Below are 23,783 nucleotides of genomic sequence, written 5' to 3'. Positions count from 1 at the left end.
ATGAAAGACCTTTGAAGAAAATTGAATGGAACTAGAAAGGAGTGGAAATAGAAAGGAGTATACATTTTTCTCAGTGGTATATGGTACCTTAAACCAATTGACTGTGTATTAGGGCATAAAACCTCAAAAACAAATGCAAAAAATCAGAAATATTAAATGCATTTTATTCATCCCATATTACAATAAAAGTTACATTCAACAAAGAGCTATGGAAACATAAATTAAAAATTAATTGAGGGGCAGCTAGGTGGCACAGTGGACAGAGCACAGGCCCTAGAGTCAGGAGGACCTGAATTCAAATTTGGCCTCAGACAATTGACACTTACTGTGTCAAGCTGTGTGACCCTAGGCAAGTCACTTAACCCCAATTGCCTCACAAAAAAAAACCCAAAAATTAATTGAAGGGAGGAGGGGGACCCTCCGAGAGAAAGGGGCTGAAGTGACGTGCCTGACACTGAGTTCCCTATAGCTTCACTATGAAGGTAACCAGTACAATACAGATAAAGGAGTTTGACTCATTAGATGAAGAACCAGTTGAAAATTAACAGACTCCATTTCAGGTATCATGGCTACTCTTGTCCCTTGTGAATTCTCAGTTTCTAGGCTTATGTTCTTTTCTAGGTTGTAAATTTAAAGATTTGAGGAGAAATCTCCAAAAGGACATGGAAGAACTAAAGAGCTAAGTTATATAAGATATGCATATACATACATATATATATACACATGCACTATATATACGTGTATATACTGTATATATATATGTATATGTGTATATGTATGTATATGTGTGTATATATGTGTATATGTATGTATATGTGTGTATATATGTGTATATATATGAAACGAGAGGAGAGCTATCAAAATATGGGGTACCATACTCTTAGACTTCTATCAGCAGCATGGACATCATTCACCATCATCTCATCTCATCCCAGATAGAGACATAGACCAATGCAGTGGAATCCTTCAGGGGCTTGAAGTCCATCCAGAAAATAATCAGAAAACTTTAATACATTGTTATGAAGGATTTAGGTGATCTTGTCCCACAGCAGTTTACTTCCTACTATACTTATCTACTACAGTATCATCACAGCAGGCAACAGACAGCCTTTAAGATTTAAGAGGATCTGTAACCATACAGACCATAAATCAATATCATTATCTCCATGATTTCTGAGACAAACTGGCAGCAAGTCTGTCAATAAGAGACTCAGTATCTAGATCTATATGTAGATAAAGAATAATATCAATTTACTACACATAAATAAGATCCTGTCGTAAAATTTTATAAAAATATCCACCATTATTTATATAATCATCAGAAACTATTACTAGTGTAACCAATTCAAATGAAAACATACCTATACAGATATGGCTCTAAAGTTTTTTTTGACAGTTTACATTTTGTGTTCTTATTTGGGGGTATTAGATGAAAAATATATCCTTCCAGGAAATGAGCCCTTTGTCTATTTTACATGATACTATATTGTGTGATGTATATATTCAACACCAAACAAAAATATTTACAGGCCTTATTATTTACTCCTTCTTTGGATCATTTAGATATTTGTCATGACCACTATGTAGTACTAATCAGTAAGAAGAACGGAAACTATCCTGGTCCTTGACACCAAAGTATATTGCTTGACACTGAGAAGAATGGAAACTCTTCTAGGTACCTAGGTTCATGATTTTATTACTCCTGGTTTATTTGCTTTTAACAATCTGTATCGACTGCTATATAATTTGGTTTTTTTTCGCTGTATGTTCTGCCTCATACGAATTCCTTTCATATTTCTACTTTTTTTTTTTAGTGAGGCAGTTGGGGTCAAGTGACTTGCCCAGGGTCACACAGCTAATAAGGGTTAAGTGTCTGAGGCTGGATTTGAACTCAGATCCTCCTGAATCCAGGGCCAGTGCTCTATCCATTGCGACACCTAGCTGCCCCCGTATTTCTATTTTTAACCTTTAAAATTATACAGATATCAGTTTTCCTCAAAGATCTTAACTCTGCTTGCTTGTTGTTGATTTTTAACAAACCTGTACTGAATTTCATGCATTAATACTCAACTAAATTAAGAAAATCTAACCTAATTCAACATCCCTTCTTAAACCACCAATTTCATAAAGAGATATCCTTTTAAAAAGTATACTCCTGAGAATACCCAAAACTCTTACGTGAATTTTCAACAAGGAAGATAACAATATTCAAGATCACTTAGTTTTAATTGGCTACAGGCAGCAATTTCATATTCTATAGGGCATTCTATATGGTATTCGATGTATATGTGGCTCCAAAGCATAATTAGTTTCCACTGTACTTTAACACCATGAGAACGTCTAAACAAAATCTTTGTCTAACAAATAGTCCAACAACTAAAGCACATCTTACTATTGGAATAATTATGGTACTTTAGAGAAGTGTTCCACAACGATTAGCAGTGATTTCAAGAAAGATAAACCACAGAACCTGGTCTATGACACAAAATACATTACATTTATGTCTATTTTAATTCATTAGAAAGTTAACATATAGTAGTATTAAGGAATATATAAAAATGACATATCTCATTAATAGCCAAGTAAAAATCCCAGGAACTTAATAGTATCTCAAAACGCAAAAGTGAATACTCATTACCGAAAGCAAGGGCATTCTGAAGAATTAAGGTTCAGGAGTTATGAAATAGCACAGAGATTTCATGAAAAATCCCAATCAACTATTTTGCAATTTGAATAAAATCACTACTTAAATGAACTTTCTAACTTCAAATGCTTTCAAATCTTGATTTTATTTTCACATATTAGACATTATTCTGCTCATCTTCTAATCAGGATAATAGAAGATATTAATGCCATAGGTTAACTAAGCTCAACTAAATACTCAAATTGAATACATTTATCTAAATTTCTATTTAAATATCATTTTTATGATTTTTAACATGTAGAGTCCACTTGACTAAATAATTGTAATGAGTACATAAACATCATTTTCTTTCTTTGTCTTCCTGTGCTTTTGTTAGAGGCATTGGAGTAGACTTAAAAAAAAACAAAACAATGAGGAATTAAGGACTTGCTCAGGGTCACACAGCTAGCAAGTGTCAAGTGTCTGAGGCGGGATTTCAACTCAAGTACTCCTGAATCCAAGGCCGGTGCTTTATCCACTGCGCCACCTAGCTGCCCTGCCATTTTCTTTTTTTATAAACATTTCCATTTAAAGTTTTGAGTTTCAAATTCTATCCCTCCTTCCTTCCTTCCCTTCCCCCCTCCCTGAGGATGGTAAGCAATCAATCAGATATAGGTTAAACACATGCAATTATGTAAAACATTTCCAAGTCAGTCATTTTGTATAATAATAGAAAGAAAGGAAGGAAGAAAGAAAAAAAGAAAGAGAAAAATAGCATGTTTCAATTTGTGTTCAATCAATATCAGTTCTTTCTTTGGAGGTGGATAGTATGCTTCATCATTAGTCCTTTGGGATTGTCTTGGATCATTGTATTACTGAGAATAGCTAAGTCATTCACAATTCTTTACCAAACACAATTGCTGTGCACTCTGCACAGTGTTCTCCTGGTTCTGCTCACTTCACTATATGTCAGTTCATTTAAATCTTTCCAAACCTTTCTGAAATCATCCTGCTTGTTACTTCTTGTAGCACAATAATATTCCATCACTATCATATACAACAGCTTGTTTAGCCATTCCCCAAGTGATGGGCATTCCTTTGATTTCCAATTCTTAGCCACTACAAAAAGAGCTGCTATAACTATTTTTGTACAAATAGGTCTTTTTCTACCTTTTTGAAAAACATCATTTTCTGTATAATAGAAACATAAGACAAAAGAAATTTCTGCTCCAAACACTGCAAGTAAATGTAGTAGTGTATTGAATGATACTTGGAAAAAAGTATTTTCTCTGCCTGATCTTGGGTAAAGGAGTTCATTATAAATGACTAGCCAAAATGGTAGGGGGTGGGATGTGAGTGGGGAGAAAATAAAAAATAATCTGGAAGAATTTGATAATCCACAAACCAAAATAGAAGTAACTGCATTTTTTTTTGTGGGGCAATGGGGGTTAAGTGACTTGCCCAGGGTCACACAGCTAGTAAGTGGCAAGTGTCTGAGGCCAGATTTGAACCTGGGTACTCCTGAATCCAAGACTGGTGCTTTACCCACTGCACCACCTAGCTGCCCCTAACTGCATTTTAAATCAGTAGCTAATGTAATCAATGAGGGATTCTATTAACATAAACCACACAAAATGCAAATACTTTGTAATAATTTTATTAAATTTATAAAGGCAAAATAAATTTAATGAGCTATGAGGACCAATTTTAAGTACATTTTCCTTGGTCACATATAAAACCTTGTAAGGTTAAAATTTGATGATTTTAAGAAAATTAGCAAAATGCTAAAATAAACTACACTTTTTTTCTCTCTCTCATCAGTCTTGATGTCCAGACATCTCTTGTTCCACTATACTAGTTAATTGCACATTACTTCCAGGAGAAGACAACAAGAAAAATGTAACCAAGGAAAAGTAGATTATATATAGAAAAAAAAAGCTGATAATTTACTTAAAATCTGAAATGTTAATTCTAAAGTACATCAAGATGTTCTCTAAATAGATATATAGCTACACAATAAACATTAAAACCAGTAGTGCTTCTGAAATGAAACCATTACTACATTGTAGCAGCCCCACATAATTAAAACTGTTTTCCAACTTCCAACAAACCAAATGTCAGAGTTAGAAATTGGTGATCAAAGATATATCCTTAATCTAACTAAAATAGTATCTTTTATAAATACAGATGGGCACCTCATTCAGTAATAGCTGCAAAAGCAGAAGAGCCCTGCTTTTTCCTCAATATAAGCTATACGTACTAATTCACTGAGATTTATTAATACCAAAATATTCTTTGCACAATAGTAAATCAGTACAATAGGACAGTTAGGTGGGACAGTAGAGTGCCAGGTCTGGAGTCAAAAAGACCTAAGCTCAAATCCGACCTCAGACACTAAGTAGCTGTGTGATCTTAGACAAGTCACTTAACCCTGTTTGCCTCACTTTCCTCATCTGTCAAATGAGCTAGAGAAGAAAATGGCAAGCCATTCCAGTATCTTTGCCATTATATTAACACCCCAAATGGAGTCAAGAAGAGTTGGACACAACTAAAACGACCAAACAACAATAACAAAACAAGTACAATACTAATTCAAAAGAGTGTGTTTCTAGTAAAAAAAAAAAACAAAAAACTTCATATGATAAATTATATAACTTTTTACAACTGGCATACAAAGTTGCAAAAACTTTAAAACTAAATATCTTCCACTATTAATGATATACTTATCAAAATTTTCATCCCCACTGAAATTATTATTGCTATGTCAAAACATATTTCTTGCCATAGGTGCTTCTGAATAACTTTCGGTTATATAGTACAATTTCTTGCAAGATACTCAACATGTAAATGTTTTTCCATATGGAAAGGTCAGAGATACTGATGCATTTGCAATGTTGAAAAGTTTTTTGATACAAAATGTCCAAACCAGCTGAAAATCTGTAGGCATACCATAATGTTAACTTACATAAAAAATTAAAGTTCAGCAAATGCTGCATTTGCAAACAACCTAAGGGCAAGGGTTGCTAAAGAAGAGGGGATTTCTTTTGTTCCAAATCAATAGCACCTAAAAAGGTATTATGTTTCTATATATGTATTTCAATGTAATTATATTTGATTGAAAATTTTTAATTTTGAGATTTAAAAATCAATTGGAATCTACATAATCTAATCCTAAAGAATGTATAGACCAAAGAAAAAATCATAGAAACAACAAATAATTTCTTTAAAGAGAATGATAATAAAAACAGCATACCAAAATTCATGGGATGCAGTCCAAGCATCTTCTTAGGAGAAATATGTATATCTCTAAAAGCTTATGTCAGGGCAGCTAGGTGGCGCAGTGGATAGAGCACCGGCCCTGGAGTCAGGAGGACCTGAGTTCAAATCCAGCCTCAGACACTTAACACTTACTAGCTGTGTGACCCTGGGCAAGTCACTTAACTCCAATTGCCTCACTAAAAAAAAAAAAAGCTTATGTCAATAAAACAGAGAAAGAGCAAATCAATAAATTGGGGATTTAACTAAAAAAAACTAGAAAAAGAACAAATTTTAAATCCCTAATTAATCACCAAATTGGAAATCATGAAAAATCAAAGGAGAGCTTAATAAAAATGAAAGTTTTAAAAATTAAACTAATAGGGGACAGCTAGATGGCACAGTGGATAAAGCACTGGCCTTGGATTCAGAAGGACCTGAATTCAAATCCGGCTTCAGACACTTGATACTTACTAGCTCTGTGACCCTGGGCAAGTCACTTAACCCTCATTGCCCTGCCAAAAAAAACCAAAACAAAACACAAAAAACAAAAACAAAAATTAAACTAATAAATAAAACTAATAACTGGTTTTGTGGAAAAAAAAACCAAATAAAATACTTAAACCATTGGTTAATTTTATGTTTTTTTTAAAGAAAGAAGAAAAGCAGTATCAAAAAATGAAAAGGGTGAATACACAAGCAATGAAGATGCCCATTTATATGCCAATAAATCTGATAGCATAAGTGAAATGAGTGAATATTTACAAAAATATAAATTGACCAGATTAACAGAAGAAGAAATAACCCTATCTCAGAAAAAGAAATCGAACAAGTCAACAGTGAGCTCCTTAAGAAAAAATCCCCAGGATCAGATGGATTTGCAAGCTAATTCTACCAAACATTTAAAGAACAATTAATTCCAATACTATATAAACTATTTGGAAAAATAGGCAAAGAAGGAGTCCTAGAAAATTCCTTTTAAAACACAAATATGGCGCTCATACCCAAACCAGGAAGAACAAAAACAGAAAAAGATTATGGACCAATTTCCTTTATGAATGTTGATGCAAAAAATTAATGAAAATAGTATTTTATTTTTCCAGTTATATGTAAAAATAGTTTTCAACATTCATTTTTATAATATTTTCACTTCCAAGTTTCCCCCTCCTCCCTCTCCAAGATGACAAGCAGTCTGATAGGTTATCATGTGATACAAAAATTTTAAATAAAATACTAGCAATACTAGCAATATATCACAAAGATCATCTACTTTATCAAAACAATCTGGTACTGTATAAGAAATATTCTGGTGGATCAATGGAAAAGAGTAACTATGAAATACCCTATATTAAATTATTATAGTAATCTAGTATATGATAAAACCAAAGATCTAAGCTTTTGGAACAAAAACTTGTTATTTGACAAAAACTTCTGAGAAAACTGCAAAACAGTATAATAGAAACTTTGTAGAAACCAACATCTCACACTGTATACTAAAATAAGGTCAAAATGGGTACATGATTTACATATAAAGAATGATTCCATAAGCAAATTAAGAGAGAATGAAACTGTTTATCTTTCAGATTTATGGGCAGAGGAAGAACATGGGACCAAAGAATATATAGAGAGTCAAACAAAATTTAAAACAGATAATTTTGATTGTATAAAATTTAAAAGTTTTTGCACAAACAAAACTAATGTAATCAAAATTACAAGGGAAGCAGAAAACTGGGAATTTTTGAAACAAATATTTCTGATAAAGGCCTAATTTCTCAATTATGTAGAGAACTGAGGCAAATTTATAAAAATACAAGTTATTCCCCAATTGATAAATGGTAAAAGGATATGAATAGGAAGTTTTCAGACAAAGAAATCAAAGCTATCTATAGTCATATTTAAAAAACCCTCTAAATCCTAATTTCTTAAACTGTGGGTCACAAGTCCATGACCCCATATGGGGTTGTGTAACTGAGTGTTGGGGTAATGAAAAAATTGGCAACCGTAAAGGGTTATGTATATCTATTTTATATACCTACATACCCGGGGTTGCATAAAAATTTCTTGGGTGAAATGGGGTCACAAGTGAAAAAAGTTTAAGAAGCCCTGCTCTAAATCACTACTGATCAGAGAAATGCAAATTAAGGCAACTCTGTAGTACCACCTCACACCTATTAGAGTGACTAATATGACAAAAAATAAAAATTTGGGGTGTTAGAGGGGATATGAGAAAACAGGTATGCTAATCCACTCTTGGTGGAGTTGTGAACTTATCCAACCATTCTGGAGAGGAATTTGGAACTATGCCCAAAAGGCTATCCAACTGTGCATATCTTTGATTCAACAATACCACTGCTAGGTTTATGTCAAAAACATCTCAAAAAAGAGAAAAGGACTTATTTGTACAAAAAATATTTATAGCAGCTCTTTTCGTTTTTGTTTTTGTTTTTTTTTGTTGAGGCAACTGGGGTTAAGTGACTTGCCCAGGGTCACACAGCTAGTACGTGTTAAGTGTCTGAGACCGGATTTGAACTCAGGTACTCCTGACTCCAGGGCCAGTGCTCTATCTACTGTGCCACCTAGCTGCCCCTTACAGCAGCTCTTTTTGTGGTGGCTAAGAACTGGAAATCAAAGGAATGCCCACCAATTGGGGAATGGCTGAACAAGCTATGGTATATGATGGTGATGGAATATTATTGTGCGACAAGAAATGACAAGCAGAATGATTTCAGAAAGACTTAAATGAACTGACATATATTGAAGTGAGCAGAACCAGGAGAACACTGTGCACAGCAATATTGTTTGATAAAGAATTGTGAATGACTTAGCTATTCTCAGTAATACAATGATCCAAGACAATCCCAAAGGACTAATGATGAAGCATACTATCCACCTCCAGAAAAAGAACTGTTATTGATTGAACACAAACTGAAACATGCTATTTTCCTTCCTTCCTTCCTTTCCTTCCTTCCTTCTTTCTTTCTTTCTTTTTCTCTCTTTTCTTTCTTTCTTTCTTTCTTTCTTTCTTTCTTTCTTTCTTTCTTTCTTTCTTTCTTTCTTTCTTCCTTCCTTCCTTCCTTCCTTCCTTTCTCTTTCTTTCTTTCTTTCTTTCTTTCTTTCTTTCTTTCTTTCTTTCTTTCTTTCTTTCTTTCTTTCTTTCTTTCTTTTCTTCCTTCCTTTCTTCCTTTCTTTTTTAAAATTTGAGTCTTATACAAAATGACTAACATAGAAATGTTTTACATAATTGCACATGTATAACCTATATCTGATTGCTTCCCACCTTAGGGAAGGGGGAGGGGAGGGATAGATAAAATTTGGAATTCAAAATTTTAAATAAAAATGTTTATTAAAAATAAACATAAAATATAGCACCCATTAAAAAAAGATCATCTACTATCAGAAGGGATTTATACCAGGAATGCAGGGCTGGTTCAACATTAGGAAAGCTATCAGCATAGTTTACCATAGCAATAACAAAACCAACAAAAATTATATCCTTATCTCAATAGATACAGAAAAAGCTTCTGACAAAACACAATACTCATTCCTATTAAAAATACTAGAAGGCAAAGGGATAAACAGAGCTTTCCTTAAAATGACAAATTAATATCTATCTAAAACCATCAGTACATATTATTTGTAGTGGGGATAATTTAGAAGCCTTCCCAATAAGATCAGGGCTGAAGCAAGGATAGCCATTATCACCACTATTATTCATTATTATATTAGAAATGCTAATGATAGCAATAAGAAAAGAAAAAAATTGAAGGAATTAGAATAGGCAATGAAGAAACAAAATTATCACTCTTTGCAGTTGATATGATGGTATACCTACAGAATCTTAAAAAATAAATAAAAAACTAGCTGAAACAGTTAACAACTTTAGCAAAGTAGTAACATAAATTCACATAAACCATTAACATTTCTATATATTTCCAACAAAGTCCTGTAGCAAAAGATAAAAAGAAAAATTCCATTTAAAATAACTGCAGACAATATGAAATATTTGGGACTCTACCTGTCAAGACAAACCCAGGAACCATGTGAACACAATTACAAAACACTTTTCACACAAATAAAGACAGATAATTGGAAAAATATTAATTGCTCCTGGGTGTGCCAAGGTAATATAATAAAAATGACAATTCTATCTAAAGTAATTAATTTATTTAGTGCCCTACCAACCAAACTACCAAAAATATTTTACAAGGCTAGAAAAAATAATAAAATTCATCCAGAAGAATAAGAAGTCAAGAATATGAAGGGAATTAGTGAATAAAATGTGAAGGTAAGTGAATCTCAAACTTCATTACAAAGAGGTAATCATCAAAACAATATGGTACTAGGGGCAGCTAGGTGGCGCAGTGGATAAAGCACCGGCCCTGAATTCAGGAGTTCCTGAGTTCAAATCCGTCCTCAGACACTTGACACTTACTAGCTGTGTGACCCTGGGCAAGTCACTTAACCCCCATTGCCCCGCAAAAAAACAAAAACAAAAACAAAAAAACAAAACAAAACAAAACAATATGGTACTGGTTAAGAAATAGAGTCATAGGGGCAGCTAGGTGGCGCAGTGGATAGAGCACTGGCCCTGGAGTCAGGAGGACCTGAGTTCAAATCCGGCCTCAGACACTTAACACTTACTAGCTGTGTGACCCTGGGCAAGTCACTTAACCCCAATTACCTCACTAAAAACAAACAAAACAAAAAACAAAAAACAAAGAAATAGAGTCATCCTGCTTGTCATTTCTTATAGCACAATAATATTCCATCACCATCATACACCACAGCTTAGCCATTCCCCAATTGATGGGCATTCCTTTGATTTACAATTCTTAACCACTGCAGAAAGAGCTGCTATAAATATTTTTGTACAATTAGGTCTTTTTCTCTTTTGGGGAATGTCTTTGGGATATAAACTTAGGAGTGGTATTGCTGGATCAAAGGGTATGCACAGTTCCATAGCCCTTTAGGAGTTGTTCCAAATTGCTCTCCAGAATGACTGGATCTTTTCACAACTCCCCCAACAGGGGATTAGAGCCTCCACTTTCCCACATCCCTTCCAACATCCAATATTTTCTGTTTTTGTTATATTTGTCGCTCTTGTGGGTGTGAGGTGATACCTCAGAGTTGTTTTAATTTGCATTTCTCTGATCAATAGTGATCTAGAGCATTTTTTCATATAATTAGAGATAGCTCTGATTTCTTTGAAAACTGTCTATTCATATCCTTTGACCATTTATCAATTGGAGAATGACTTGTATTTTTATAAATTTGACTTAGTTCTCTATATATTTGAGAAATGAGGCCTTTAACAGAGATGTTTGTTTCAAAAATTCTTTCCCAGTTTTCCGTTTCCCTTGTCATCTTGATTATATTAGTTATGCTTGTGCAAAAGCTTTTAAATTTTATATAATCAAAATGATCTATTTGACATTTTGTTTTACTCTCTATATCTTCTTTGGACCTAAATTCTTCCTCTGCCCATAAATCTGATGGATAAACAATTCCATACTCTCTTAATTTGCTTATGGTATCATTCTTTATGTGTAAATCATGTATCCATTTTGACCTTATTTTAGTATAAAGTGTGAGATGGTGGTCTATACCTATTTTGTCAAATAATAAGTTTTTGTTCCAAAAGCTTGAATCTTTGGGTTTATCATATACTATATTACTATAGACCTTTAATATAGTGTAATTTGTACCTATTCTTTTCCACTGATCCACCTCTCTATTTCTTAGACAGTACCAGATTGTTTTGATAATTACTGCTTTATAATACAATTTGAGATCTAGTACAGCTAGACCCCCTTCTTTTGTATTTTTTCATTGATTCCCATTATGTCCTTGAGCTTCTGTTTTTCCAGATGGATTTCGTTGTTATTTTTTCTAGATCTATGAAGTATTTTTTGGATAGTTTGATTGATATAGCACTAAATAAATTAACTTAGGTAGTATTGTCATTTTTATTATATTGGCTCAGCCTACCCATGAGCAATTAATATTTTCCCAATTGTTTAGACCTGACTTTATTTGTATGAAAAGCTTTTTGTAGTTCTGGCCATATAGTTCCTGTGTTTGTCTTGGCAGGTAGACTCCCAAGTATTTTATATTGACCACAGTGACAACTCTTTTTATAAACCAGTACCAAATAAGTTTATTTATTTATTTGTTTGTTTATTTATTGAGGGTCAATAAGGGTTAAGTGACTTGCCCAGGGTCACACAGCTGGTAAGTGTCAAGTGTCTGAGGCCGGATTTGAATTCAGGTCCTCCTGAATCCAGGGCCAGTGCTTTATCCATTGAGCCACCTAGCTTTCCCCCCCAAATAAGTTTAATGATCATTGCTTTGTGGTTTAGTTTGAAATCTGCTACTAAAAGTCTCTCCCTCCTCCCCATTCCCACTTTTTTATTACCCTTGGGAGTCTTGACCTTTTGTTCCTCCATATAAATTTCATTATTATTTTTTTCTACATCTAGAAAATACTATTTTCAGAGTTTGTTTTGGGAAGCTATGTGGCACAATTGATAGAGTGCTGGACCTGTAATCAGGAACACCTGAGTTCAAATCCAGCCTTAGACACTGTGTAACCCTAGGCAAGTCACTTAATCTCTTTGCTTCAGTTTCCTCAACTATAAAATGGGGATAATAATAGAATATCACTTATCTCACATACTGTTGTGAAGTTCAAATGAGATAATCATAAAGTGCTTAGTAAAGTGGTCTGACATATAATAAGTGTTATATAAATGGTATCTATTATTGTTATTGTTATTATTTTTATAGCACTGTCTTTTCCTTCCAGCACACAGACCTTTCCTTAATATAATAAATAGTATTTATCTAAATTCAAGAGCAAACATTATACATAATGGAGAAAAATTAGAAGTCTTTCCAACAAGATCTGAAATAAAACAAGTATGCTCATTAACACCACTATTATTTAACATAGTTTTAGAAATGGTAGCTATAACAATAAGACAAGTAAAAGAAATTGTGGAAATAAGAGTAGGCAAAGAGGAAACAAAATTATTACTTTTTTGCAGATGATATTATGGGGCACTTAAAGAATCCTACAGAAACAACTATAAAGTAATTGAAATGATTAATAGCTTCAGCAAATTTTTCAGGTAAAAGATAAATTTACATAAACCATCAATATTCCTATATTTAACCAACAAAACTCAGCAAATAAAAAAGCTAGAAAAAGAAATTCCATTCAAACAACTGCAGAAAAAAATATTTGGAAGTATATCTACCAAGTTTCACCCAAGGACTATATGAATCTTATAATAAAATACTCTTTGCTGAAATTCTGAAGATAGATCCAAATAAATGTAGAAACATTAATTGCTCATAGACATGTTGAGACAACATAATAAAAATGACAATAACTACTTAAACTGATTTACTTATTCAGTGCTATGCCAATTCAAATCACAAAAGAATATAGTCCTTTTAAATATTCATTTCTTATTATAAACTTCAAAATCATAAACAAAAACAAAAATCTCAATATACAAAGAAGAAAAAAGATTTATATAGAAGACTGAACTTCTGCTATGTGATGTTTAAAATCTAAATTGTGGTTGCCTCAAATTAGAAGTTTCAGCACCAGTCTTTGGGCATTAAACATTTATTAAAGCATACAGGTATTCACATGGAGTTCAGAAAGTTAAGAAAAGGCCTATCTAGCGGAAAGTTCCAGCCTGGTTGGGTTCTTCCTCAAGTCCTCCTCCACAGCCTGCTTTAATCAGGAACCCCTAGCAAGCTGATTGTGGAAGCTTTTTATAGGTCTGGAACAGAGGTGGTCCTTACACACTACTTCAAGCTGATTGGTTGGCTTCATCCAAATCCATTGGTTTTGAAGGTGTTCTCAAGTTGAGTTCACAGTCTAGCTTCTGAGAACAATACCTTCTTAAAGGGCTAGCCAGGTGTGATTACAATCCAGTTAACTTGAAGTGGGCTAATCAGCAGTCAATCACTCTCATTTGATTCAATCAGTCTAGATTAATCTCCAGGTGGGTCTTTAAGTATCTGCTAAATCCCATTATTTCATCACAGCTACTTTGTGTTTTATTTAATGTATATAAAATTTCACAAGGTAGTGAACTTCTTTTTGTTTTCTTCTATAAATTTTTAATGTTTAGGGGCAGCTAGGTGGCGCAGTGGATAAAGCACTGGCCTTGGATTCAGGAGGACCTGAGTTCAAATCCAGCCTCAGACACTTGACACTTAACTAGCTGTGTGACCCTGGGCAAGTCACTTAACCCTCATTGCCCTTCAAAAAAATTTTTTTTAATGTTTTCTTGATGGTCTTTTCCTTTTTTTAAACAATTTTTGCACATCTATCATTAACCACTAACTCCCCCTCCCCAACAAGAAATAGAAGTCTTCACTTATTTAAAATAAATAAATAAATAAAATAAGTGAGGTCAAGCAAAACAAAATATTTCATTGGTCATCTCTGAAAACAGATTTCATTCTACAGCTCCAGTCTATCACTATTCCACCAAGAGGCAGAAGCCATGCTTCATTACCAGTCTTCTGAAGTTGTGATTGATCACTGCTTTGATCATAGTTTTAAAGTCCTTCAAAGTTTTCTTCACACTATTTTGGTCACCATATGAATTGTTGCCTATTTATGCCTATCCCACTTTGCATCAGTTCACAGAAGTCTGGCCTTGAAGAACTGTTCAGCTGATCCCACAAGGGGTGGAGTATTAGACCCTATCTGTCCTATACTCAGTCTAATGATTTGACCCATTTCAGTCCTAGAGAACCTACCTTTGGTAAAAGGAGGCTCCTTTTCTCATATTCATGGATTCATTAACAAATCTCCACCCAAGAATTCTTGCAGCAGTGCTAATTATAGTAAATTTTATTATTGTGGTTCACAAGTCTAATGGTTTCCACAAAAGAGGGAAGGGGAAGTAAAAGAGGTATTCAGTATGATATGAAACAGAATATGGAACAATTAATTTATTCCTACATACAGAAAAGTAATGCTAAGCATAAAAGAATCATACCACATATCAACAGAATAATTAGAATAAAATTCAGTAACCATGACTATTGTGATAAATAAGCCAGTGGGCTAATGTTTAAACATCATCAAAAGAATAAAGAAGTTTTGTAAGATTTCTAACTAAACATTTAACATTTCATCTTGCTTTAGGACTGGACTTATAACTCTGTTGGTAAAACTGCCAAACTTATGCCAGTCTTGCTCCTTACTGTATCCCAAGACCTTTGGACCTTTCAAAATCACAAGGCCATTTCTAATCCTGGACATATCCATAACTGGATATTCATTCATCTCAAATCAGAAAGGAACAAACACACAAGAGGCAAAGGGAGCTCATTCAGTCAGGACATGTGTTTACAGCCACATGGAAACCAGGTGGGACATAGAAGCAACTGCTGCTTTGAAATAGTCCACACACTTTATAGCTAGAAAGGAAGAGAAAGAGGGAAAGGCAAGTTAATCCCTTTTATTCATCTGCTGAAGCATAACATTCCCAGGGTCAATGGCCAATTAGGAGATACTTGCAAATGTGTCAGCTATGAGTTGTGCATTATCAGAAACTCTCCCTTCCCTCCTCCCACCCAAGCTTCCACATGGTTGCAAGGAACAAGCAATTGTAACTGAGAGTGCTCTGTGGGGTGGGGTGGAGGTAGGGTAAGGTGCCCACTACACAAGTCTGCCCAAGCTTCTAAGAATCTATCATATTCATAATTTCTTACAATGCAATAATATTCTATTACATTCACATATCATGATTTATTCATCCATTCCCCAATTAATTGGCACCCATTTTGTTTCCAATTCTTTGCTGAAACTGAAAGTGCTACTACCAATATTTTCATGCAAATGAGTTCATTCCCTTTGTCATGGATTTTTTGGGTGATGTCTCTTTGTAGTGGTATATCTTGGCCAAAAGATATAGAGAAGTGGGGCAGCTAGGTGGCACAGTGGATAAAACACCGGCCCTGGATTCAGGAGGACCTGAGTTCAAATCTGACCTCAGACACTTGACACTTACTAGCTGGGTGACCCTGGGCAAGTCACTTAACCCTCATTGCCCCACCAAAAAAAAAAAAAAAGATAGAGAGAGTTTAGTGACTTTGAAAATATAGCTCAAAATTCTTTTCCAAAATGTTCAGACCCGTGTCTACTACTGTTACTGGTGTATCTCTTACTCAATCAGTGCATACTGCTAATACTATACAAGCTGTAATGACAAATGTGACACAGGAAATACTTGAGCAAACCAGAATAGATGAGCAGATATTATTCAAACTTGAAGCCTTAAAGTGTGCCATACTATATTTAGGAGAAAAACAAAATGCCATATTAGAAAGAAAATATTTTATGTGATTCTGGGTTTTGTGGAAAAATGTGTATCTACCCTTTATGTTATAATGAAAGTACACATAATCTACTGCTTTCAGAAGAGAATTTCTTTTGGAATCTTTATCAGTTTTATGTGTGTGTTTTTTAATCAGTTTTAATAATCAAATAATTTTAGAGAATTGGGGACTGCTAGCTCCTACCTGACAGATTCATGTGATCTACAAAATGCAAAAATCTCACAAGATTGCAGAGATGTCTGAAGTAAATTGTCCAATCAGTTTATTCATAAGCAAAATCTGTATTCATTTTCATGCCTGTCAGAATGAAGCTTCTCATTGAGAACTGGTGCAACTGGACATTTTATTAATATCATCTTAATTAGCTAGTCTTTGTGTGCCTTTAGCTAAATTCTTTTATGGTGCTATCTCTATAGCTTTTCTAGCATTTTTCCCTCTAACTTTCTGGCATCTTTATCAAACCAATGGAAAGGCTGACTAGTTTTTTCCTATTTTAGGCAAAGAGAAGTCAAAGTTGATTTCTATATGTCTACTTTCTGTTTATATATAATTCTCCCAAAGACAGCATGAGTATTATAAGACCCTTATACCTCAGGAGCTTAACCAAGGAATTAGAGAACCCTCCAACTCTTCCTGAATTTCCTTATATCCTAAATTTTAGCTTTCCAATTATGTGTATGGTCAAGCTAAAAGTAATCAATATTAAATATTAAACTAAGTTTATGAGAGAGATGAACATTTTCAAGAAGATCTAGAATATTTGCCCGAATGGTAAAGCTCAGGGATGGAGAGCTGGTTATTTAGTAATCACCCTGATCTATAGGTTAGAAATATGACAGTTCTCCCTAGCTTTCTCCCACAGATTACCATTTAACATAACATAAAGTAATAAATTAATAGGACAAAATGGTTTTATCTTTGAACCCAATGTTTATCCCCAAAGTCCAATTTAGGGTTCTTAAGATGCCATTAAAATCTATTGCTGGTCATGGCCTTTACATTGTTCATAAACAGAGATGGAAAGAACCTTAGAGGTCATCTAGTCTACCCACTTAAATTTACACTAGGAAGGATTTTCAGAGGCACCGCTTGTTCAGGGATGTTTGCATGTGTGAGTAAGGGAAGCCTAAAAATAGGCATTCAGTTAGGAAGTTATTACCGTAGTATAATCAAGAGAAGGGTAAGGGCTTGACCTAGTATAACTACAATGGGGATGGAAAGGGGCAGAAGGATATTAGAGTTGGAATTGAAGAAAGTTGGAAGCTGATTGGATACAGGGAGTATGAAAGATGAAGAAGTCAAAATGACAATGAGATTTTGAGTCTAGTTGATTGTTAGAATTATGGTATCATTATTGATGTAGGTCCTAATCAATAGAAATATGTATCCTGCTGGTAGGAGTTATATAAAACTGATATGGAGGGAAATGGAGTGCATTTGGGATAAAGAACTGCTTGATCACAGGAACCAGAATTTCAGAATTAGAAGGTACCTCAGAGATCACTTAGACTATAGGTGTCAAATTCAAATAGAAACATGGGCCACAAAACCATATATAAAGGATCCCTGCAGGTAACATAATGACTTAGAAAACCACAAGTTTCTATATTTTATTTTTATTAGTACATCAATACACTAAAATTAAATAAGAACCACATTTTAATATGGTTTGGGCCCCAATTTGTGACTTGCGTGTCCCAAGGCATGTTTGACATCTCTGAATTAAGTCAACCCCTTCACTTTACACCTAAGAAAGCTGGTGCCCAAGGAGGCCAAGTGACTTATCTGTGGTCAGAGAGCAAGTTTTCTTTTTTTTTCCTGAGACCCACTTTTGTTCTGAACTTAGCAACACCAAATAAAATAAACATTTACATATACACAAAAAAGAGAACTGTACGTGAAATTGCAGGTCTATTGTTATTCAGTCATTTTATTCATGTCCAACTCTTTGTGACTCCATTTATGGTTTTCTTGGCAAAGATATTGAAGTGGTTTGCCATTTCCTTCTCCAGCTCATTTCATAGATGAGAAAACAAAGGTAAACAGGGTTAAGTGACTTGCCCAGGGTCACACAGCTAGTAAATGTCTGAGGTCAGATTTCAACTCCTGATTCCAAGCCCAGTGTTCTATCCACTGCCTCACCTAGCTGCCCTAGATCTCTATTATGTACAGTTTCCTTTTCTTTTCAAGCTTATAGCTTTAAATGACGTTCTGTTTGTGCTTCTTTCTGGTTTTTATGTTCTGTACTATATATTTTTCTAAAAAGATACCTCAATTACCCTCTTTTCTTTCTTCTCTTTCTTTTTTTTTTCTTGCTACCTAATTCATATAAGCCTTCTCAATTTTTCTGAAACTATCCCTTTTATCATTTCTTGGAGCACAATAACATCCCATTATACTGCTATGCCGTAATTTATTTATCCACTTCCAAGTTATGTTTCCAACAAAACTTTCCAATTTCCCCACTTTTACTTTTTAAAAATGCATTATCCGGGGCAGCTAGGTGGCACAGTGGATAGAACACTGGCCCTGGAGTCAGGAGTACCTGAGTTCAAATCCGGCCTCAGCCACTTAACACTTACTAGCTGTGTGACCCTGGGCAAGTCACTTAACCCCAATTGCCTCACTAAAAAAAAATGCATTATCCAATTTTGCTTTGCTCCCCCTTTTCTTCTAGACTGAAAATAGGGAATTGTTGTCAACCCATTTCCCAACTTTTACGTTTTTCAGCGTTGTCTTTTCTCCCTCTTCTACCTTATGCTTATAACTTTATATTTTGCTTAGTTGACTATTGCTCCAGGTTATCTGGTGAAATCTTTATATGCCTTAAATATTGGCTTCCTTTCCCTTTTGCCAGCATGATGTTGTCAGAGCAAGTCATGACAGGGCTTAGCCGAATATCAGTCCTCATTTCATCTTCAGCTTCTTCTTTATGTTTAGATATCCCTACTGCCTTACCTGGCTCTCCTTTCATTTCTTTCCCTCTCCATGGGCATTTTGGTCAAGTTGTTATATAAAGTTGTTGTATATTTTAACTGTTGGTCTGGTATACTATAGCATGTCATGGTCTTGGGGGAATAAAAGGTCTGTCCAATCTAAAACTTTGTCTCATCTAAACTTACTAAATACCCCTTTCTCTTTCAGCATAATTTCTGATGTCTATTGTGGTCACCAAAGAGACAGCTATTTCCCATCTCTTAATTGTACCTCTCATGCCATCTATTGTTCTTTCTAGATGCAGTGAAAAGATTCCTAAAGAAAAAAAAAATCAAGTGGTCAGTATTTAGCAAGTCAAGTTGAGTCAAGTCAACAAGTATTTAATTAAGCATCTACTCTATACCAGGCATTGTGTGCTAAGCACTGGGAGATACAAAGAATGGCAAAACACTCTAGCTTCAAGAAGTTACCAATTTCCTTTTTGGCCCTTTCAGCACCAGAATGAAGACCATTCCAAGCAACCAGGCTGTCAATATCCCAGAAAATGTTGACATCTCTCTTAAGGGTCTTACAGTTATTGTGTAGGGGCCCAGAGGAATCCTCCATAGGGATTTCAACCATATCAATGTTTAGCTCAGTCACCTTGGAAAGAAGAAAATAAGGCTCCAGGTGGACAAATGATGGGGGAATCGAAAAGAACTTGCAACTGTTTAAACTATCTGTTGTCACGTACAAAACATGATCGAAGGTGTTACTCTGGGTTTTTGTTACAAGATGAGGTCTGTGTATGCTCACTTCCCCATTAATATTGTTATTCAAAGGGGGCAGCTAGGTGGCACAGTGGATAGAGCACCAGCCCTGGATTCAGGAGTACCTGAGTTCAAATGTGGCCTCAGACACTTAACACTTACTAGCTGTGTGACCCTGGGCAAGTCACTTAACCCCAATTGCCCCGCAAAAAAAAAAAATTTATATATATAGTTATTCAAGAGAATGGCTCACTTGTTGAAATCAGAAATTTCTTGAAAAATATATCTGAAGAGTGGCATGAGACCAGGCGTGGCTTTTGCTGTTTCTCAAGCCCAAAAAGATGAGTTAATTCTTGAAGGAAATGATATTGAACTTGTATCAAACTCAGCTGCCCTGATCCAACAGGCCACCACAGTAAAAAACAAGGATATCAGAAAATTTTTGGATGGTATTTATGTTTCTGAGAAAGGCACGGTGCAACAAGCTGATGAATAAGTTGGAAAAGATGCCAAAGGCAGTGTCCTGAGGAGTCAACATTTATTCAGATGTCAAAATAAAAATACTTTTTGTAAAAAAAGAAAAGAAAAGAAGCTCCCAATTTAATGGGGAAGACTATATGCAAACAACTATGTACAAACAAGATATGTACAGGATGAAATGGAGATCATCTCAAAAAGTTAAGGAAAATCAGGAAAGGCTTCTTTCAGAAAATGGGATTTTACCTGAGACTCGAAGAAAGGTAATAGGCAGAGGTAAGGAAAGAGGGAATTCCAAGCATTGGGAACACCCAGTGAAAATGCCCAGAATTTGGAGATGGAGTATCTTGTGTAGAGAACAAGGACACCAGTGTCAACAAAACAGAGTAGGTGGAGGTGGGTAAGGTATAAGAGGACTGAAAAGGTAGAAAGGGGGCAGATTATGAAAGGCTTTAAAAATAACGTCAAAAGCCTCCATTGCTATTATTTCTTTTTGCAGTAAGGTAGTAATCTCATCTTTCTCCTATATACCATTGCAAACTGCTTCCAAAAATTTGCTCCAACAGTTTTCAGAAGTTTTATGGGACTACTCAGAGAGTCCATCAGGTTCCACAACACTTAGGCCTTTAAACAATTTGCACTTAGAGCCCAAAGAACTGGATTTGAGCTCCAGTCCTAGTACCAACTTTGTGACTACTCAAAATCTCCAAGTCTCACTTTCTTCATCTGCAAAACTAAAATAAATGATACCTGGCCAACCTACCTCACAGTTGTCTTGGGGATCAAATAGGATATCAATAAAATATTAAATGAATATAAAAGGGCTCCATTAAAATCTATATTGTTACCAAATTTCTCACCAAATATAGTAATATTTACCACCAAATTTAAATATTTATACATCATCCTTATTTATAGATTTGGCAGTCTCTGAACTGGACTATTTCATTTAGAATTAAATTAAAGTAGATTAGATTAGATTAGAATTATCAAAACCAGAGTGGACTACTTGGCTGTTTTTGTAAATAGTTACCCAGTTTGTAATTTTTTAAGTGAAGATTGGGCAACCAATTGTAAATTCTGGTGCCTTCCCTCTGTAGTTATCTTGCCTCTGCCAAAATCTCCAATTTCTCCTTCTATTGCCTTTCTTTGTATGCTCAGCATTTAGCACAGTGCCTGATACATAGTAGGTGGCTAATACATGCTAGCTGACTTGCTAGGATGGATGTAGAGGGTATTCATACTTGAAGTAGGAATTGGACTAGATCATAGAATCTGAGTGGAAAGGTTGCAGAGAATATTTCTTTTTTAAATCACTTAAAATTATCAATTTAACAGTACTCAGCAAACATAAACATTCCAATCTACAAAGTACAAAGAGTTCGTATGTAAAACTATGAACTTTTGCTATATTGTTTGTTTTAAACAATGCATTTTAATTTAATTAAATTTTTTTTTTTGCAGTGCAATGGGGGTTAAGTGACTTGCCCAGGGTCACACAGCTAGTAAGTGTCAAGTGTCAGAGGCTGGATTTGAACTCAGGAACTCCTGAATCCAGGGCCAGTGATCCATCCACTGTGCCACCTAGCTGCCCCTTAAACAATGCATTTTAAATTAAACAAGGGAGTAACAAAACTGACTGGTTTGTCTCCTTTTCAAAACTCTTTTATATTTTCTTATGTGTATTTTAATGTATTATTGATGCTCTTTTCTTTTCTTCCTTTGCATTTCCATCACTTCCCACTCACATACACACCCCTATAACAAACCTTCTCTCTGTAAGCTCACTGAAAACATCCTTGGCTCAACTCCAGTAACAGAAAGGATTCCTACCACATCCTTGTCCTTTTCTGGCTTCTGAAACAGTTCCATAAAAAACTTCCTTCAGGATTCTCAGCTTTTCACTGTTGCCACCTTACTCTGTTTATTTATTTATTTATTTATGCCTCCTATACCTACTGCCAATCTCCCTTACCTTCCCTTCCAACATGCTAGGATACCTGTTGGAAGTGTCTTCATTTTTACTTGACCATTTTTTTTTTTGCTACATTACTTTAATCTTAAGCACATTTCCTATCCTTTAAAGTCCAGCTTAAGTACTATCTCTTTCTTCACCAAGTCCTGTGGTGAATGACTTTTCCTCCTCACAGCTCACATATAATTTTGTTTTGTATCTGCCAAATGCACTCATCATGTATGATAATAATGCATATTATAATTATCTCCTTTTTATGCTATGAATTCCATCAAAGGAGGGAGCATGTCTTTTTAAAATGTTACACCTCTCTCAGCACCTAGTACAGTATTATACACACAGTAGGCACTTAATAAATGTATAATGAATTGCTCTCTGATTTTCACTACTTCTGTTCCAATTTCTTCAGCTTTCCCCCCTGTTTTCTGTTAACTTCTGCAAATAGTCATATTAATCTTATTTTTTATAGTTCCCCGATTTGCTTTTCCCCTTGAGTGCTTTCTTCACTTAATTTTTAACACATCCTACCCTTCTCTGATACCTTGAAAAGGAAACAGTTCCTTTTGATCATATCTCTCGTTCTATTTAAAATTTCTGCCTGTTTTATCAGGACTTTGCTCATCTGACATCTACTTCTGCCAAATTTCTCAACTTCTGAGAAATTAATTTCTGTGATTATCATAGCTTGATCAGTGTTTTTTCACCATTCATATCACATCCTCTATGTTGCATATAGTTCCCTTTCAAGTCTCCTGGCCCACTTTAGCTTTTTTCTAAGTATATTCCACTCTTAGCATATGTATTTTAAATCTCCTTCTATCCTATATTCCTATATTCTGCTTCCAAATACTTTACTGAATGAATTTCTTTTGGCTGTTTTGGTCCTAATTTCCTGATGTGTGATTAAAATCTCTTAATATAGTTCATTTCTTGTTGAGTACATCAAAGTGTCAAATCCTTTGGCCATTTTTATCTTTGACATTTCTTTGGGGACTATAGGCATTACAACAGGGGGCTGCAGTTCTGGTTGTTCCCAGACTCAAATACTCTCTTGGCTCATTTTTCCCCTACTAGCTGGCAATTCTTTATTCTTTTTCATTTAAAAAGATGTTCACAAGTCACATCAACTTCTTAGCATAATGAAAACAAAACATTTGGATTGGTCAAAGTGCGGTAATATCAAGGAAATACATCAGCAGTAAGAATTTCCAACAGCCTGGGATAAGAGGACATAAATCTTATTTCTTTAGGCTTTGGTCCTTAAGTTCAATTTAAAAGAAACTGCAACTTTTGGAATAGTGACTTGCTCATCACTACAGAAAAGTGACTCCTTAGCTTCCTGACCAGGATTTGCTTTGATATGGCTCTTTTTTGGTTCTCATCTTAAATGTCT

At 34.7% G+C, this 23,783-nt stretch overlaps 2 pseudogenes; both read left to right on the top strand.

Moving 5' to 3' along the window:
* Positions 1 to 476: 476 nt before the first annotated feature.
* On the top strand, positions 477 to 1,237 carry LOC122744694 (annotated as a pseudogene).
* An 18,453-nt stretch (positions 1,238 to 19,690) lies between these two features.
* LOC122743580 lies at positions 19,691 to 20,434 on the top strand (annotated as a pseudogene).
* The last annotated feature ends 3,349 nt before the right edge of the window (positions 20,435 to 23,783 follow it).

This window comes from Dromiciops gliroides, chromosome 2, assembly GCF_019393635.1.
Source record: "Dromiciops gliroides isolate mDroGli1 chromosome 2, mDroGli1.pri, whole genome shotgun sequence".
Classification (NCBI taxonomy): domain Eukaryota; kingdom Metazoa; phylum Chordata; class Mammalia; order Microbiotheria; family Microbiotheriidae; genus Dromiciops; species Dromiciops gliroides.
This window is presented reverse-complemented; position numbering and strand designations above follow the sequence as displayed.